This window comes from Camelus dromedarius, chromosome 1 (assembly GCF_036321535.1).
Source record: "Camelus dromedarius isolate mCamDro1 chromosome 1, mCamDro1.pat, whole genome shotgun sequence".
Lineage (NCBI taxonomy): Eukaryota > Metazoa > Chordata > Mammalia > Artiodactyla > Camelidae > Camelus > Camelus dromedarius.
Window position 1 is genome coordinate 71643480 of NC_087436.1, and position 21111 is coordinate 71664590.

The window sequence follows — 21111 nt, forward strand, 5'->3', positions numbered from 1 at the left end:
AATTCCATAAAATCCAAACCAAAAGTCACCTGCCATCACCACCACTCTGTCCTTTCCAATAAACACTTGTTGGCAGAGGCAGGAGGGAAATCGAAGTTTCTTGCCTCTTGAAGTGACAAGCACATTCTTTCCTCATCCGCCAAGCTGCTTTTCTCCCTCTGAAGCTCCAGCTGTTTTCAAAACCCAGACATTGTTCCCTTCACTGGCCGGCCTCTGGCTCTAACTCTTAGCCAAGACTGCTTCGCCCTGAAATCTCTCCGGGACACTAGCAGCCAGGACTTGGAAGACTGTGCCTACTTAAAGCTAGTTGGGTTTTTGGCGGGGAGAAAAAGGGGGAAAAAAGAGGGGGATAGAGATGAATGGGAAATACTGTGTGTCAGCACAAGAACTCAAAACAATTGTTTGGACAATGCCTGATCCTCTGGTGCTGCCAAGTGGTGGCTGATGATTTTCATAGTGGTGTCCAGACTTTGAGACTGTGGGATCTTTTTTCACTGTTGTTCACAGCCTGGGACCCCCCAAGTTCTGCTGTGGAAAATAAAAGACGCTCACAAGATAAGGAAGTCCCTTGTAACTACAATTTCTTTCAGTTATCATATGAATGAGAAAATTCATAGGACCATGGGATACTTGCAGGGGGTAGGGTGGTGAATTTTAAGTCCATTCATTTATATAAACAAGCTCCACAAAGGACAATGTGAATTAATTCCTCAGGGATTATGAGGAGTAAATCGTTTATGTTTCTTCCAATTAATAATGTTCCTCCCTTGGCCATAAGTGTCATAGAAGTAGGAGAAAAGGAATACAAAGACACATTTGTTCACTTTCAAACACAGGAAATCAACTATCAGAAGAAAAGGCAAACACCTGCAACTATTTAGAAATTCTGGTTTTAAAAAAAAGTTAAAACTATCCTACGTCCATACTATCCCACCTTGATAAGGAACCAAGAACGAATTTTTTAACTTCACACATAGCTATTAATCACTGTCTGCAGTGCTTCTTGAAAGTACAACACATTAATCTGCCATTACACTTAGAGATGTCAGTCAAAGTCTAGCCAGCTGGATTAGTTAGAATATAGATTTGGCGAAGTGTGAAAAGAACCGAACAGCAGAGTTCCCTTTACAAAACGATTGTTGTCTTATTTCTCATTCTCATGACAGTACGACTGCACACAGTCCAGAGGCAGGAATTCTGGCTCCTTCTATTTGTTTCACCACACCAAGGACATTTCTGCCATCCACATGGTCCAAGATGATCTTCAGTCAGGCCAGTGAGACGTGAAAGAAAGGGAGCCAACGGGGAGAGTCCATCACTTCCCTTTAGGAGCATGACTCGGAACTTGCACATATCATGCCCACCTACTTCCCATTAACTATACTGTGGTTACACGGTCACTGTCTGAAAAAAATGTTGTCTTTATTTTGGGCATCCATGTGTCAGCTAAATATAAAGAATTCTGTTACTTTAGTACAGAAATCAGCAAACTCTGGCCCACTGCCTGGTTTTAAGTGACCTACAAGCTAAAAATGGTTTTTACATTTTTGAGTGCTTCAAAAAAAAATCAAGAGAAAAACAACATTTCGTGATGTGAAAATTATGTGAAATTCAAATTTCAGTGTCCATAAATAAACTTTTATTAGAACACAGCCACGCTCATTCATTTAAATATTGTCTACAGCTGCTTTCATGTTGCAAGGGCAGAGCTGAGTAGCTGTGACAGAGACCACATGGCCTACAAGGCCTAAACCATTTACTGTCTGGCCCTGTGCAAAAAGGATTTTCTGATCTTTGCTTTAGAAGGAAAAAAGACAGGTATGGATGGATAAGTTGCCAACTTGGCAATACCTAAGTGGTGAAACTGGGAATAGGAGAAGGTGGGTTTTTAAAGGGGCTGCAAGTGAGTTTTATTCCTTTAAAAGTTTTTAATTTAATGTAGTTGTATTAGGTATCCATTTATGCATTAAATATTACTCTGAAACTTAAGCGGTTTAAACAGTAAGTTTTATTCAGTTTCTGCTCAGAGTCAGGAATTCATAAGGGATTACCTGGGTGGGTCTAGAGGAGAGTCTCTCATAGATCTGCAGTTATGATGTTGGCAGACGCTGCAGCCTCACCTGAAGGCCTGACTGGGGCTGGAGGAGCCGCTGTTGGATGGTTCACGCACATGTCTGAATCATCTGAGAGACAGAAACAGAGAGAGAGGGAGGGAGGCAGAATAAGCAGGAATTCACAGTGCTTTTGTACCCAGTCTCCAAAGTCTCACACTGTTATTTCCATTATATTCTTTTTATTAGAAGAGATTCACTAAGTCCACTCCAGCCCATACTCAATGGGAGGGCAATTAGTTTCCCTCCATCAAAAAGAAAAATATCAAATAATTTGTGATTATTTTTAAACCACCACAGCAGTATTTGAGGAGAAAAAAGTAAACCATCTGTCTTCACATAATGCTAGGGAGATGAGTCTGGTGATTATAAAGTAATTATGTTTATTTGACCAGGAAAACAGAATACTAAGTCCTACATTATAGATGGCAATCGGGTTTCAGCTCCCTCATCTACTCCAGTCAGTTGGTAGTAGTTGCCAGGAGTACTACGTTGAGAAGGACTGATAGCTAGCAAGTCCACGTATTTTCTATCACTGGACTTTTAAAAAATATCAAAAGTCTAAACAATGAAAATTTGGAGAAGAAACAGTACGTGCAGTATGTTCAAATGTCCAGAAAGCTCATGCAGCCACAGCTCTTGAACAGCTCTCCCAGCATGTTTCTCAGAGCATGGTTTCTCATGAGATTCCCTCTCTTCATCAAGCCTTCCTGCCACCAAGTGTTTATTGAGCATCTGTGTGTTACACAGGTACTCTGGCCACCAGAGATATAATGGGGGACAAAATAAATGTCTTGACATCATGATAAATAAGACTTTCTGTATTCTGTAAAAAGTCCTAATTTTCCTTCCCCTTTCCAAAAATCGTATGTTTTATTTCTGATTATTATCCAACTACACTAGATATTCTAGGTCAATACTAAATAATAGTAGTGATTTTACATGTTTCTGGTCCCTGTATTACAGGGTTTCCCAGAGTGTGTGTCACAGGACAGTAATTCCAGTGGGTATTAATAGGTATAACTTGAATAGAAGGTTTTCACAATCACATCAAAGATTGGAAAATGTTGGATTAAACAAAGTTGAACAGATTTCTCTACTGCAGGCAACTTTAACGGGCCATGAATCACCAGGAAAAGAATGATATACTGTATTTCCGAAAGTTACTTGAGTTTAAAATCCTGTGTGTTTTGTTTTGTTTTCACAGAATGCTTATTCAGGTGGTCTGACAAGTGCTGCTGGAGGAAATCTAAAGTCACTGTTTCTTTATCTCCCTTTCAGCCACATCAGTTCTCTTGTGTTTCCCTAAGACCTTAGAGTTCATTGCAACACATAAATGTCCATTATTACAGCAATATACGAATCCTGATTGGAAAGGAAATAAAAGGTGGCAATTATTCTCGTAGAGTAATGCTTTAATATCTGAGTATTTTAAAGCCATACAAGTGTTTTTAAACACATAATTTATAATGACAAATATATAGAATGTTTACTCATATATACACCTGTATAAAGATATATATATACCTGTATAAAGATATATATATATGTGTGTGTGTGTGTGTGTGTGTGTGTGTATGCACATTTTGGAGTTAAAACAACTTTCCAGATTGCCTGGAAATATAATTTATTGAGTCCACACAATGTATAAAACACTTTCAGGCATTAAATACAGTGATGAGGAAGAGGGAATATTTTACAAATGTTAGCTTGTTAATGTAATTAATAGCTCAAAGGATTTGAGGACAAAAATCCTTAAAACATATCATTATCATAATGGATAGTTTATAAATAGAAGTACAGCTTATAAAAAGAGGCCACACCAAGGGCTCTGCCTCACTTAAGATCGGTGTGCACAGGACATAACAGAAATTTGACGACAGTGGCTTAACCAAACAGCCTCACATAAGAAGTGCAGGGGCGAGGGCCCAGTGGTAACCTGGCATCATCAGTGCCCCAGGATCCATTTCTTTTTCACTCCTCCACTACCACTGTGTAGCTCAGTTCCTCATCCTTGCTATGAGATGGTCTCCTGTTGCCCATTGCCTTCAACCTCACTGCCTGCTTTCCAGGCAAGAATGAGAGGGAAGAAGGAGCAAAGGGTCAAAATGTATCAGGTTTTGTCGATTATTTCATCAGCTGAGCATGTCATGTGGTTACCACTAACTGCAAGCAAGTCTGGGAAAGCATTTTAGCTGGAACCATGGATGCACTGAGCAAAATTTGGTTAAACACAAAGAAGAAATGAATGAATATTTCATTCAGAATCACTAGTCGTGTCAGAGTCAGAGAAGGCTGAAGCTAATAATAATGTTTTAAAATAGATACCCTTCTTTCTTTCTAAATCATCTCCTACCTATCATACTTCTAACCTCCAAATACCTTTAACTAGCAATTTACTTTTGTCATAAACACAAAATTTCATGGAATTCCTACTACTTCCTTTGAATAGCAATGAAATAAATGTGTGAATAATTTCCATGGAATGTTTGAAATTTTCAGCTTTACCATGTTAAGAAATGGCGGCTTGCTTCTGTTTTTATTTGAACTGTTTTTGCCAGCAAAAATAACTGTTCACATTGGCAGAAGTAGAACATTTGCCAGCATGAAAAAGTCCTGTATAGAATAGCATTTAGCATACCATAACACATATTTTCTTACTCTCACAAATCTAGTTTAAAACCTTAATTTTTTATAGCTATGGCCTCAATACTTCAAAATTTTAACTTTTTTTCAAGTTTGTAGCACATAAAAGTACATGTGTGAGCTTACAGTGCCAAGAAAAGTTTTCTTAAAGTTATTGCATTTCTACTTGGAATTCTGGCTTCATTTTGCACACACTATGCCGAATGCCTTCTTATACAGAACACAGAAACACATTCTTATAGTCACTAATCTTTCTGGTGATGTCTTAAATTTCTCTGACTCTCCTTGACACCCAAAGAGCACTTCTCATTCCTTTCTGCTTTTTAATTTTTTTTTTATTTTTTAGAATATTAATTCCATGTTATCAACATTCTAATATCCATCTTCTACAAGTGGCTAGTGAAGTAGATACTGGGTACTCTCCTTTTTAACAGATCCATAGGTCTGTTAAACTCAAGATGGTTCCTAGAAACCAGATTCCCCCCAAATGTAATGAACTAAAGTACCACCTACGAAGAATCTGTTTCAGCTTACCCATAAAAGTGCATAGCTCCCAGTATCAAACCATGGCGAAATGGTTTTTATCACATAATATGAACTAGAATGTTGTCACGTAAAGTGATAATGATAGAGACTATGTAACAACATGGGGAAATGTTTATGATTTAATATTAAGCAGATTTCAACTTGAGGAAAATTGGAACATTAGACAAAATTAGAAGGCAATATGCAGTAATGAAAATAATTGTGGAAGGTCTACAGTGTATTTTTTTCAGTTCCTTTTTTTCTGTCCTGTCTGATTATTCTTCAATGTGCATGTATTATTTTCATAATTATAAAAAAGGGAGGTAAAAATGATTTTTAATAAAAATCTTGTCTTCTAGCACCTTCTTTGTACTTTTTCCTATTTTTTGGTTCTTCCTTGAGATGCTCAGCAGCCTTCTCTGTCCCCAAATGCCTTCCTTGGCCACTTCCCTGAAAAAAGGGAGTTCCTATTGGCCCCCACTTCATCGCAGGCCTTTCATACATTTACAGTTTCACCATCCTGTCTGAGTCCCATTTCCACTGGCCCTCCTTACTGGTTGGGTGCTTTTTAAGTAGCCATTTGCATTTCAACACTTGAATAACTACGGAACGTTCAGTTCCTCAGATATAAAGGATGAGGATACCTCTTCTTGGGATCACTGTTAGGACTAAAGAGAGTGACAGATATACATCACTCAAATCGTGGTGCCTGTCACAGAGTTGCCCCCATTATACAATACCCATAGCAGTATGAATAACAGTACTAATAGTATTCCTCTCAAATGCATATATGTGCATTTAAACAAAGTTTTGGTCAAAAGAGCTTTCAAGCAAAAGGAAAGACCCATGAAAAAGTTAGCTGAACAAGAGCCAATGGTAAAGAGAGTTAAGTTCAGAAAGTGAGATTCAGAGACACAAAAAGATTATATTCTATCCTTCAACTAGCTAATGGCAGAGAAAGACAAGAACCCCAGTCTGCAGGGTTCCTGGGAGAGTGTGGTGCTCTCTACATTGGGACATCTTCGTTGGTGCTCAGTGCTTGCCTGGATGACTTAATAGCACAGCTGTCTGCTGAGAAGTCCCTTCTTTGTTTTCCTTCATTGCTATTTACCTCCATCAGACAATCCCATAGCTCCGTGGACATTTGACCACCCACAACACAAGAACAACTTCCTTTCTGCCTTTGGCTGGTAGCACATATGAATTGCTAATCCTTTCTTAAACCTCTAGGTGAACCTCAAATTCTCATGGGACTCATATTTCCACCAAAGGCAATCCCCTCGGTGGGGCTCTTTCCTGACTGTTGCTCACAAACAGTTCAGTGTGAAAAATTACAACCACTCCTACCTTCATCCACTTAGTTGCCTCCGTCTATCCTTTGGCCTTAATTTTAAGGTAACATTACTATCAAGTTTTTTCCAGTCTTTTGAAACTGAGGGGGAAGGGGTGAGTTTTATTGGACACTGAGAGGAAGATTCCTATAACACCCACATAAAGAGGTAATGTGGGAAAGCCAAAGCAAGCAGAGGAATTTAAAACCAGCTGGAATACAGCCGGGAAAGAAGTTAACACCCTAGGCTTTCCATGAACTTTTCTACTACAAGTCTTAAGCCAGGGGATCCTTCATGATCAGAAATTATTGCAAACCTGGTTTCAAACTCACTGGAAAGATGATACAAGAAATGCCTAACAGGGAAGGTTTTACTTAGATCAATTGATTAATTAATGACCACATTTCAACAGCTCAAGCTTACTTTGTAGATGTACATGTATGAGTAATACCCAAAACCACAAACTCAGGAGCAATAAAAGAACTTAGGTTGAAAGTTCTACTTTCAAAATTATCCTGATTTTCCTCTGAACAACTAGGGAGAAGAAAATAAAGAAATCAACAGGGAATCTCATAAATCTGTGACTCTGGAAGAAGAGGGTCAGCATTCTACTGCCAGGACAGGCGCTTTCCATGGGTCCAGTAGGAACTGCTTTCTATGATGTGCTGGGAAGTGAACCCAGAGTAGAAAGGCTCCTTTCACCTTGTGAAACTTGTCTGCTTCTCCTGCTGGCTCACCCACACGTTACCACTGTCTTTACCCATGGTGAGCTCCATTTGCCAAGCCACCTCAGGAATAGAATTATGCTTCTGATGGACTTAGCCTCCAAACAGCTCTCCAACCAGAGATGAATACCCAGGGACTCAGCTGAACTCCCAAATTTTATTGGCTTAGAGCCTGAAAAAAACACCAGAGAACATAGCAGAATTATCAAGGTTCTTGGTCAACTCTCTGGCTATGAGTTAGCAATTTCTTTCCCCTATAATTCTAACTTTCTCTTTGTTATGGGTTGAATTCTGCCTTCCCCTCCAAATTCATATGTTGAAGTTCTAACTTCCAATATCTTAGAATGTTACCTTATTTGGAAATATGGTCACTAGAGGCAATGAGTTAGGTTAAGATGAAGTCATGCTGGAGCAGGGTGGGCCCCTAATCCAATATGACTGATGCCCTTATAAAAAGGGGAAACTGGGACACTCACAGAGGGAAGAGAAGGTGAAGACACACAAAACGAGGATAGACTTCCAGTAACAGTCAGACTGGAGAGACACATCAACAAGCCAAGGAATACCAAGGATTGCTGGCAAACAGCAGAATCTAGAAGAGGCTAGGAAGACCCTTCACCACAGATTTAAGAGACAGCATGGCCCTGCTGAAACCAGGAGTTCAGACCTGCAGCCTCTCAAACTGTGAGACAATCAGTTTCTATGGTTTTAAGCTACCCAATTTGTAGTACTTTGTTCTGGCAACCCAAACTAATACAGTGTTCTGCAATCAAAATTTGCTTAATGATCTATCAATGATTAGTTAAACAAAGAACTGGAAACGAGCTCACTTTGAAAAACATTTGTCACTAGTTTTAGAGTCATTCAGTGACTCAATTTCTGGGAGGAATTCCAACAAAGGATTTACCAAAACTTCTCAAATAATCATTACCTTTACCTTTCACTCTTGTTTAGATCCTTGTTTATAGTGGTAAAGCTAGATAAAACCAGGGCAAAATCAACCATAAATATTAGAAATTAAATTTATTTTTCCTCTCCCCACTGGTTATATTAAGGTATAATTTTTAAGAGTAACATCATGACTCTTATACTAATAATAATATTAAAATATGTCAAAAATTGTTTTTAACTGATTAATAAGAGAACCAATAATACATTTAAAAACTACTTCAAAAGAGAATTCAAAAAAATTTTTAAAAGAAAAAAAAAAGATAATTCAAATAGACACATATAGAGGCCATCAGGAATCCAAAATTAATGTGTTAATAGATGCATGGAGTAAAATCAATTGTATCTTCACTGACAAAATTTATTTGCATTTTGAACAGGAATCATCATCATTTTTCTACAACTAAGTGTTGTAAAAGAGTTCAAAGGCAAGAAAAGGCACAGACCCATAGAATCAGATAACCTAGAACGGTACATTAGGCAGATAATCTTCTATTAAAAGGAAACCAAAAAAAAAAAAAAAGAGAGAGAGAGAGACACCAAGTCTCTTCTTGCCCATTTCAAAGTCTTCCATAATATTTCCTGAACTATCCCTCACCTGTGATCATAATAATTTGAAATACTGTTCTTGATTACAAAATAAGATTGGTCTCATCAAGTTTGGTCTGGCTATTTATAACCAGTGCTGCAAGAATGTTAACTAATTGTATTTCAACTGAGGTATCTATAAGTTTGTGAAATTCTTCTCTTTTTGATTTCCCCCAAATTTAGTAAGATTGATGACCTGAGAAGTGATCTTCCCTACCATCTGATGTCCTAGGACCCTTTAAGCCAGATTATTAGACCAGTTTTACTGGAAGAACTGTGTAGGCTTTGGCCCTATAGTAAAGACAACCTTTGTTCCTTAAAGTGACTAGTCATGTGTAATTAAATGAGAATAGAATCATTGTCCAGTATGACACTGCAGGTAAAGCCTTGATTATACACTCAACTTGTTCATTTATATCCTGGGTAAAAAAAGACAGATTCTTACTGAACCTATGCAAATAATTATCTTGCTATGAAAAATAAGGAGAAAATTAAAGGTTTTGATCTAAGTTCAAAACAGATTAGTAGACAAACAAAAAAAAAATCAAATTCTCTATTGTCTGTCACTTAACAGTGAATGATTATCTATTGTTCCTATATAGAGATTTCCAAATAGTTAAACCATAAAATCAAACTCCCAGCCACTGTTGCCACTATAAAAGGGGGTGACTTAATGGCCTTGTTCAAATCAAAACCAAAACCAAAATACAATATCAATCGAAAAGGAAAAAAACCTAGAGAAACAGAGAGTCAGTAAAATTCACGTTCTGTTGACACTTGGGTCACTCTAGAGCCAAAATGGGACTTAATCTGCTCATGTGTGGGTTTAATCTGGTCATGAGGTACACTCCTGCAATGCTGTCCATCTGGTTTTGTCAGGGGAATCTAGTTGATGTCTCAGTGAAACTTAAGAAACTGAAAAAGAATAATGTTTTAAGATTAAAATTACGACCTTCAGTTAAATTTAAATGAACATGTATCAAAGAGTTTTATTTAAGTTATTAATTAATGAAAGAACCAATGAGACTTTAAAGAAGCTGGTCAATGGAGAATTCAGAGTATGAACACACAGACAATTAGGAATGCTGAAGTTAATTTACTAGAAGATGCAATGCTTGCAACCTCCATAGAACAGAATTCGTTTCTTCTTTATTGGACAAAATATATTTGCATTTCTACAAACAGAAATAATTTTCATCACCATCAGTTTTTTGCAAATTAAAAAGTTGTAAAAGAGTTCAAAGATAATGAACTGTAAATTTAAAGAAACCAAAAAGGTGTGTTAGACACTGCCAAGTATTCCATTGAAGCTGCAAGGTTAACAGAACTGCTTAGAGTCAGGGAATCAGAAGGACCCCAGCGGTGGACAGATGCCAAAGGCTGATAGGGACTATTCTCCCATCCCCAGTTCCCATTTTTCCCCATCCTTTTGTTCTTGCCACAGGGAGATTCCAGTTCTGAGTAAGAAATCCTCTGATTTAGGACTGAGTTTCCTGCCCTTTGATGCCCAGCACACCAAGAAAATGGGTGTCAGAAATAAGGGGTACTAAAAATGAAGTTCAAAGATCCTTTAGCTTGTACATAAGGCAAGAGAAAACTGTAAGTGTAGGATGGTACAGACAGAGCACAGGGAACATAAGGACAAGAATAAAGGGCCTGGTGAGGCTTTCTTGATTGTGAGTATTTGAGAAGGAAGGGGGTGGCGGGGCGGGGAGAGAGAGAGAGAGAGAGAGAGAGAGAGAGAGAGAGAGAGAGAGAGAGAAATGGAGATGAAGAGGAGAAAAAGAGAGAGGGCAATTTATTACTCAGTATCTTTCTATTCCCGGGCTTAACAGTCAACAAACAGCGATTCTACATTGTTTCCCATGTGGGTGCCTGGTACATAGTCAGAATTTAGCCCAGAAGATATAGACAGATATAGACATATAATGGGGACACACAAGGAAGAAGTATGAGATCTTCAGGAGAAAATACCTACTCCAAAAATATTTTTCCAAATTTGTGGGTGAATCCTTGCTTCATAGACTGATAATTGTCAAACTTGGAGACTTGGAAAGCAGGGTCAAATGTTATCAATCAAGAAGAGCTAATTATATCTTTGCTTCTTTCTCTTTTTCTTATTTTATTTATACTTATATATAAATAATACCATGCTAAATAGGCCTATGCACATAAATGTTTCCATATATTAGATAACTTTCTTATAAACAATTTCTAGGCAAAGTATTATCTTATATAAATCTCAGCAATGTTCTCCTAGGGCAGTCTACCCAGGCAATAGAAATAAAAGCAAAAATAAACAAATGGGACCTAATTAAACTTAGAAGCTTTTGCATAGCAAAGGAAACCATGAGCAAAACAAAAAGACAACCTACGGAATGGGAGAAAATATTTGCAAAAGATGAGACTGACTAGGGCTTGATTTCCAGAATATGTAAACAGCTCATACAACTTAATAAGAAAAAAACAAATAACCCAATCTAAAAATGAGCAGAAGACCTAAACAAGCAATTCTCCAAAGAAGATATACAAATGGCCAATAGACATATGAAAAAATGTTCAATATTGCTAATTATCAGAGAAATGCAAATCAAAACTACAATGAGGTATCAACTCACACTAGTCAGAATGGCCATCATTCCAAAGTCCACAAATGATAAATGCTGGAGAGGGTGTGGAGAAAAGGGAACTCTTCTACCCTGTTGGTGGGAATGGAATACAGTATGGAGATTCCTCAAAAGACTAAAAGTAGACTTAGCATATGATCCAGCAATCCCACTCCTGGGCATATATCCAGAGGGAACCTTAATTCAAAAAGATACCTGTACCTCAGTGTTCATAGAAGCACTATTCACAATAGCCAAGACATGGAAACAACCTAAATGTCCATTGACAGATGACTGGATAAAGAAGTTGTGGTATATTTATATAATGGGATACTACTTAGCCATAAAAAATAATAAAGTAATTGTCATTGGCAGCAACATGGATGGACCTGGAGAATGTCATTCTAAGTGAAGTAAGCCAGAAAGAGAAAAAAAAATACCATATGATATCACTTATATGTGGAATCTAAAAAAAAAGACAACAAACTTATTTACAACATAGAAACAGACTCACAGACATAGAAACCAAACTTACAGCTACCAGAGAGGGAAGAGGGGAAGAGATAAATTGGGAGTTTGAGATTTGCAGATACTAATATATATAAAATTAAACAACAAGTTTATACTGTATAGCACAGGGAACAATATTCAATATCTTATAGTAACTTACAGTGAAAAAGAATATGAAAATGAATATATGTATGTTCATGTATGATTGAAGCATCATGCTGTACACCAGAAATTGAGACAACATTGTAAACTGGATATACTTCAATAAATGTATGTATACAAAAAAAAAGATCCTGAAATTAGAATAACTGACCAACTCAATGAAATACAAGGAACTTTTATGTATGTTGAACCAACTAAATTTCACCAAAACTGGTTAGGAAGTTCTATTATCTCCTTTAAATGAATGAGACTCAGTTTAGTGTCCTGCCTCAGTGAAAAACAAAGCTAGGATGTGACCTGAGTCAATAACTAATCATGTCCTTTCTCACTAACTGCACTGTACTAGCTTTTTGGTTCCCTCTGTCCCCCTTTGGGAGGCCAGGGAAATGATAAATGAGTGTGGTGGGGGTAACTTCAGCCTGAAATACACCAAGGCGGTGAAGTGGTGACAGCTAGCTCTAGATGTGGACCAGAAGTTCTAGTCTGAACTGTTCCATATCTTTGATTAATTAAGAATTAGAAACAAGTATTTTATAATAAATTATCTGTTGGTAGACACTACTGATCAAAATACAGGAGGGAGAAATAACTAAAAGAGGATCTGATGACAAAAAAAGTTTGGAGAAAATTGCCTTAAATCAATACTGAGTCACGTTGCATGCATTTTAAAGGAAATTAAAAGCTTTAACCTAGAATTGAAAAGCAAAGGATAGCATCTGTAGGGAGATTTAATAAAAGAAAAAAAAAGGTGAGGCCAAGGGGTCCCCTGCTCTGCTGGAGCCCTGAAATCATCTGAGAGAGGCCGACTCAAGCTTCTCAGCTTGTCAAAACTATTAAGATTTATTATGGAAGCTGCTTTTATTCCACAAAGACCTCTGTTTAATAGACTGTGGGTGAACCCATTACACAGGAATACCATGGCCTCATGATTCTTGTTTCCTTGTGAAAGTGTGTTTCCTGCTCTGAATCATCCTATAATTTTCTCCACAGGCTTTCCATCTGTTTAGATCAAGTGTGAAAAAGAATTGCCTGAATCACATACTTAATTTGGTGCAATGAAAATGCATAAGGCAAGGTAGTAAGGACATGCCACAAACTTCACATTCAGGTATATAGGGGGGAAATGCAGCTTCTTCTTACTTTAAAGCTGATCTAATGGCCCATGCCAATTAAAAGCATCTCCATCTCTTCCTCTTTAATTATTTCTTTCAGGTGAATTCTCTTTGGGGTAAGTTTTCCACCTTTTTAGAATATCTCCTCTTCCTCTCTCTCCTCTCTAATATGTTGTCTGAAAGTATGAGGGAAATAATGGTATTATATCCATCGGAGGAAAGAGGGCTTATGTTCCTCACCTGTAGGTTTTTATGCCTTTTCTTGGTACCTGAGTTTGTAACATGGCTGGATATGTTTTGGCCCCTCGGCATTTTAGGGTATCTTCTGAAATGTGCTGGTCACTCTGAGCCCTACGGAACATCATACAGACACCCACTCCTGAAGTCAGTCAATGCAGCTAATTGGCTTGTTCTCAGGAAATCCCCACAAGTTGCTGCCTCTTTATCTATCCTGAGCCCCTGTCTCCAGTCCCTTCATAAATTCATTTCATGTACGTAAATGTTTCATTCAATTCATTTCATTTAATTCATGTACATAAATTGCCTTCTTATCTTCTGCACTGTGGAACCAGGCACAGTACCTCTGGTTCATTTCTGTTTCTTTTCTTCTCTCACTATGTTAGATATGGCTCAAGCTAAAAAAGTAAGGCTTTGCATTTGAAAAAAAAAAAAAAGACCTGCACAAATAATCCAGACATTTTGTGATTCCCCGCATACCTATCCAGATGGTTTTATGGGCTTCCATCGAGACTCAAATCCAAAAGAGAGGATAACAAGGTTACCAGCATTTGACCAACTTGCCTTCCTTTCTCCTCTCTTCAAATATTTTATACTTTCATTACTTCCAACACACATAATTTCATATTTTATAATTACTTATATGTATCTTCATAGATACATACAAGAAATTCTCTGGGATAAACACCCAAGAACCAGCTAGGCCATAGGGCATAGCAACAATGAACATGCCACTTCACAGATCCACAGGAGAACATAACGGCATCTACCACTATGTATCCTGACCGACACTTTGTATGTGGAATATTTCTAATGTTTGTGTTCTGATAGCTTTAACATGGCCTCTCACTGTTGTTTTAACTTAATTTCTCTTTTTTTCTTTTTTTTTGAGGGGGGAGGTAATTAGGTTTGTTTGTTTGTTTATTTATTTTTGATGACAGTCCTGGGGATTGAACCCAGGACCTTGTGCATGCTAGGCACATACTCTACCACTGAGCTATACCTCCCCCTTAATTTAATTTAATTTCTGATTGCAGCATTTGAGGACTCTTTTTGTATGAATTTGTAGCCATTCAGACTTCCCTCTCCACATTGCCTTTACATATTTTTAACCCATTTTTTCACTGGATTTCTTGTCTCTTTTTTTTCGTTCGTGTTGTTGATATTTTTCTATGAATATTTTTGTCTGTTAGATTTATAAGATTTAACTTTCACAATGTCTTTAATTCATGCAGAATTGCCTCTGTACAGTGTAAAGTAGGGATCCAAATTTCTCTTCAAGAGTGAACATTTTCCCAATGCAACCAAAATAATCTCTTCTTTCATTTTCTAATATGTTAATTTCTCTGTCAACTGTATAAGTTCCCAACATGTACAGTTTAATTTCTGAGTCTTTATTTTATCTCACTAATCTATTTGTCTGTTTCATAAGCAATTGTGTGGTTTTTAAACCACATAAATGTCAAGTGTTTAATATCTGATATAGTAAACTTTTTTTTTTCTTTTCTTTTCTTTTTCAATTGTGGCTTAGCTATTCATGGACTTTTATTTTCCCAGACAAATTTTAGAAATAATTTTTCAAGTTCTTCAAAAATATAGATGGAATTTTGACTGGAATTGTATTGTATTTATAGATTCATTTGAGGAAAATTGGCATCTTTAATATAATAGATTGGCCTCTCCATTTATTCAAAACTTCTTGTATGTTTTTAATAGAGTTTTAAATATTTCTCCACAAAGATACTGGCTTTCTTTTTTAGGTTGGTTCCTAGAAATTTATTCATTTTGAGTGATATTATAAATAGCATCTTAATTCAATTATATTTTGTAGTTGATAATTGCTGGTATAGGCTGAGCACTCAAAATCATTCATAACTGATAGTAAGAAATTTTTTTCTTTTTTAAAAAATTAATTTTATTGAAGTATAGTCAGTTTACAATGTTGTGTTAATTTCTAGTGTACAACATAGTGATTCAGTTATATATATATTTATATATATATATATATTCTTTTTCATACTCTTTTTCTTTATAGGCTATTATAAGATATTGAACATAATTCCCTGTGCTATACAGTAGGACCTTGTTGTTTATCTATTCTATATATAGTAGATAGTATCTGCAAAAGGAAATTTTTTAAATTAAAATGAAAAAGAGCACAGTGTGAAAAATTCTGTACAATTCTTTTTCTATTCTGCTTGGCTTAAGTTTTCTTTTATCTTTTTTGTTTACAGATTCTGAATTATTTGAATTTATTTGTTATATTTCTATGATTTTAGTGGCTACCCTTATAATTTATGCATGCATAATTTGACTTAAAATCTAAAACAATTTATCTTTCTTCTCCCTGACTAACAAAAGATCTTCAGAATTTTTCATTCTAATCACATTCTTCCTATTTTATACATTATTGTCTAGAATTTTATTCCTACTTGTTTTTTATCTTCAAAATAATCGATATTACCTTTATTATTTTATAGTTAGTGATTATTTAGATATTCCCATGTTCACCAATTGCTTTTTGTCACATAGCTTCTTGCTTCTCGTTCCTTTGTCTAGTTTCAACATTTTTATTCCTATAAAACTTGAGTAATTGTTTTTCAATGTGAATGAGTAACTAGTAAATTCTTTCAAGATTACTGCTAAATATCTTCATTTTACATTTGCCCTTATATCATAGTTTAGTTGGATGTAGTAGACTGCCAACTCTGTTTTCTTTAAAGATACTTTATTTTCCTTTCTTCCATCCTCTGTTGTTGCCACTGAGATGTCTGTTGCCAATCTAACCTAAATTCCTATCTTTATAGATAATGGTTTATCATCCCCATTAATTTTTTAGGTTTTCTTCTATTTTGGGGTTTCTTTTGTCTTCTTTTATTTCATCTCCATTAGTTTTTTTATTATTATTATTCTGCAGCTTAATTATGATATGCCCTAGTGTAGACTGATTGATTTTTGTCCTCCTTAGATCTCACTCAGCCACTGAGCTGATTAATAACCTGCTCTACAGAGGTCCAGTTAAGACACTGAATATGAAGAGCCAGCCTAATGGATGTATCATCAAGTTATTGCAGTCTGGAATATTGTTCATTTAGACTTCACTAGCTTTCCACATTGCAAAATCATATGAATTAAGCTCAATGCTGGTGACATGCTTTTGGATTTTATCAAGGTTCAACATTACCAATATATATAACATTTTGTATTGTCTATAAATCATAGTTGAAAACATTATGTTATAAAACTAAGATATTTTATAACAGTTCCAAATTTCTCTACCTCCACCCTCAAATATTAATCATTCTCTCCTTCCATCCTGGCTCTGAGAAACAAAAGCAACTTTTTCCCTTTCCAAGGCTCACCCTCCTTTTCTTCCACTATCTCTGACTCTTGGCCCAGTAATTATACCTTCACTCCAAGCTCATTTAAGTCTTTTCCACTCCACCCACTCCTTCCTTGCAGGTAAAGAAAACTTAAGTTTCACATTTTCTAAAAAATAAAAACGTTCTCTTAATTTTCTTGTCCCTCAAGCTAGTAACCTTTGTCTCTCTCCTAGCCAAACTTCACAAAGGAGAGAGCGCTTTCTTACACCCCCTGCTCACCAACACACAGCAACTGCATCCCAGCTTTGCTGCAACTAAGCTTCTTTTACCACCACCCACTGAAACCTCTCCAAGCAAGAGTACGAATGACTTTCTAACCTCTAAAGCCAAAGGAGTTTTTTGGAACCAATCCTATGTGTATGCTCTAAGACTTTGGATATCTCTGCCTGATGTGTCATTATTGACTTTAGGATTAGCATTCTCTCAGAATTCTTCTCTGGCTTTTCAGATTGCGCCTCCTTGGGTCACTTTTTACACTGTACCACTACTCCTCTGGTCCCCTTTAAGTAGGGGGAGACTTATGGGGCATTCCTGGCCCTCTTCTCATACACATTTCCATGTCTTCAGCTAGTATTTATAAAGTGAAGACTCTGAAATGTCTAACTCTTGCCTCTCTCCTGAGCATCAGACCTAACTTCCAACATCATGCTTGACATCTTCAGCTGACTTCCTGACACCATTTCAAACTCACTGTGTCCAAATGTTAAGTTCTTTTCTTTTTCTTTCAAGCTTTCTCTTTTTTCTTACATTCCCTAATTTGATAATTGCCACCATCATTAACTGTTCACATTTAAAACAGAGTAATTCTAGTCCAGTGCTGTCCAATGGAACTTTCTTTGATGATGGAAATGTTCTGTGTCTGTGCTGTCCAATATGGTAGTACTAACCACTTGTAGCTTTAGAGGGCTTGAAATGTGGCTAGTCTGACTGAGGAAATGAATTTTTACTGCATTTAATGTTAATTAATTTAAATTTAGATAGTAACACATGGTTGTCCTATTGGGAAGCACAGTTCTAATCCTTTCTCTCACCTAAGTTACTTTTGCCATCAGATCCCATAGATTCTATCCCCTAAATTTATCTTGAAAAGATGCTTCTCAAAGCTATACATTTTTCCTATCTCCACAGCTACTGTTTGAAAACATCAACCTGTTTATGTCTTTTCCCTGTTCCAAATGTCTTCATTAACCTCATATTTTATATTTTATAAAAATAATATCTGAACTCCTATCATTGCCTATAAGGAGTTCCATGATTTGGCCTCCCCAGGCAGTCTCTCACCACCATCCCTCTCCCAGCATCCTCTATGACAAGCATACTCAACTCTTGGCTCTTTCCCTACATGCCCAGTAATACTTCCAAGCTATTGTATGCGTCTGCATTTTTATCTAGTGTATACCTCTCCCTATCTCTCTCAGTTCCATGACTTCCTACTCAAACTAAAGGGACCAGATCAAATGCCACCTCCTTCCTGCTTCTATATTCAATTCATTTTCCTCCAGAGTAAGGATAATGTTCTATGGAACATTTTCACTTCCATGTGTGAATGACTGAATATATGAATGATAATAAAATTCCAAACAATTTCTTCTATAATTAAAGGCCTAAAGTGTATCATTTGACAAACTTGAGTGCTTCCTTTTAGATAGCTGAAATTATAAACTTGTATATTTTTTCTAGTCTCTATGAGCCATGTATTCCCATATGTATGAAAACAGAGCTTTCTTTATTTTTCCTAACTGAATTTAGGCAAATCCTATCATACCTCTAGATTTATCTCTTACTGTCCCTACAATAGAAGCCGGGTCCCAACTTTCCCATCAGAAAAATGGGGATAAATGTGTGGAGTGAGTAAATGGTGGAAAAAGAAAAAGAGATAGAGAGGGAGGGAGGAAGGAAGGAAGGAAGGACGGACGGAAGGAAGGAAGGAAGGAAGGAAGGAAGGAAGGAAAGATAGAAGGAGGAAGAAAGGAAGGAAGGAAGGAAGGAAGAAGGAGGGAGGGAGAGAGGAAGGAAGGAAGAAGGGAGGGAGGGAAGGGAGGAAACGTGTAGTAAATCCTCAGGTGGAGGGAGTTTCCCAGGCCTCCCAGAGTGATCACGGGAATACACAGATGCCAGTGATACTACTGATTTGTAGTGAAGTCTCACCAGCTCTAAGAAGATTCCTACTTTTTAATTCCCTCTGTGGAGAAAGGCAAGTTGTAGGTCAATTCCCAGACAACCCTGGGTGTTTGTTCAGAGCTTAATCTGAGGCATACATGAAAACCAATTCCCCAATCTATGCCTGACTACACTTTTACAGGGATGGTTCTAATTCTCAGTTTGGTCTGCAGACCATAATTATAAATTCATTTCCCTACAATAATAGTCTATAACTGATAGGATTTTCATGAGGATTCAATGAGATCTTAATGCGATAATCCTTTTAACATGTTTAGCATAGTGCCTCACCCATAATAAAGGGCTTAATATGTGATAGCTATGATTATTATTTATGGAATTCAATAATTCGTCATGTTCTGAAACTGCAATAATTTTGAGTGCCAAGTCATAAATTTCTTCTGCTCAAGTGCTGAGAAGTCGGACTGGAAAGGAACTCATGGATAAAATATGCATGTGTGCAGCACTTAACAAGGTTGTATTTTTATTTGTTTAACTATTTGATTCATATCTATCTCCCTTACCAGACTGTAATCTCCAATTACAATGGAATCTTATCAATTTTGGGTTGTCATTGGATCCCCAGCACTTAACAAAGTACCTGGCACATGGGAAGCACTTGATAAATATTTGCTGAAATAATTTGTTCACTTATTTGAAAGCATTCTAGGTACTATGCTAGAAATTAGTGAGATAAAGTGTCTCAGAGAAAGTCTTCTGCCATCAGTGAACTCTAGTCTAATCAACAAGTCCCTAAATCAAACCAATGGTTATAATGCAGCAAAGTAAGCGTGAAGAGACTTGTTTGCATGGTGTCTTGTGGGAAAACACATGAGGTGCATTGAACCAGTCAGGAGATGGGAAGAGTCAGGAAAAGGTTTCCAGAGGAGGATGATTTTATTTTCTACCTCAATCATCCTAGAGTTTGTGTATTTCATTAAGAGATGCCTCAAATTCATTTTAAAAGAATGCAGAGTGCAAATCATAAATAAAGCAGAAATCATATAGTTCGTTAATATCAGTGAGAGTGTATAGTATTTTACAGTTCATAAAGGGCTTTCAAACTCTTCAGTTAATTTTTTTTTTAAGCAACCCTTTGATGTAAGCAGGAAACTGCTGTTACCACCATTTTTAAATATAAACATGATTCAGAGAGGTAATTGACTTACCTGAGGTTGCCCAATTTCACTCATTCTAATTTAATACATTCTATTTAAATTTATAAAATGTTTAATTTTCCTTGAAATCCATCTAAAAATGTAAAAGTATTTTTTTTCAAATCTTTTTAAGAACTATCAAAAATAAAGGACATATTCATCCAGAGCTCATGGTCCATTTTGAAACACTTAGATTCACATAACTCAGCAAAGCTCACCTCAACAATGCAGAAAGGACACAGAAATAAATCCATTGGTGCTGATACTGCAAACAGACTCCATCTGTGAGCTAGTTACGTTCATGCTACAGAAAAAGTCTGCAAAAGAGACGCAGAAAGAAGGCACTTGAAGCACAGATTCTGGTCCTCACTTTGTTAAAGTATTTAGATGGTGTACTAGTCTCCTAGGGCTGTCATAACAAAATACCCCAAAATGAATGGCTTAAATAACAGAAATTTATTGTCCCAAAGTTCTGGAAGCTAGAAGTTTGAGAGCAAGGTGTCAGCAGGGCCACACTCCCTCCGAAGGTGCTAGAGAAGGGTCTGTTCCAGGCCTCTCTCCCAGCTTCTTGTAGTTCTTTGGCTTGTGGCAGCATAACTCCAATCTTCACAGAACTGTGAGACCATAAATTTCTCGTGTGCTCACCTTTGGCTTGGACTTAGTCAATAAGACAAAGGCCTACATATTAAGGAATTAACAGCCTACCAAGAAGTGAAGAGAGCTTTCCTATGCCCGAGAAGCAGCTGGAAAATGAGGCAACAGAAAGAAGCCAACAAAAAATTCCAAATGCTCAGGCCATGTAAGGTTTGCCCTTCAGAACATTTTACCAGCATTTGGCCTGCTGCCCAGCCCCTTCCACCAACCCTCCCCTGGAAAGTGAACAAGGTGTCAGCCCCCCACATCTATGCAA

At 36.9% G+C, this 21111-nt stretch overlaps 1 protein-coding gene across 1 annotated transcript in view; it reads right to left on the reverse strand.

Moving 5' to 3' along the window:
- Nucleotides 1–1888: 1888 nt before the first annotated feature.
- LOC105091261 (cytochrome c oxidase assembly protein COX18, mitochondrial) overlaps nt 1889–21111 on the reverse strand; it is a 74177-nt gene continuing 54954 nt past the window's right edge. Inside the window, exons 8-9 of the transcript XR_010380744.1 lie at nt 20420–20518; nt 1889–2183 (exon numbers count right to left, since the gene is read on the reverse strand). The gene's annotated coding sequence lies outside the window, so the exon portion shown is untranslated. The remainder of the gene's footprint in view (nt 2184–20419; nt 20519–21111) is intronic.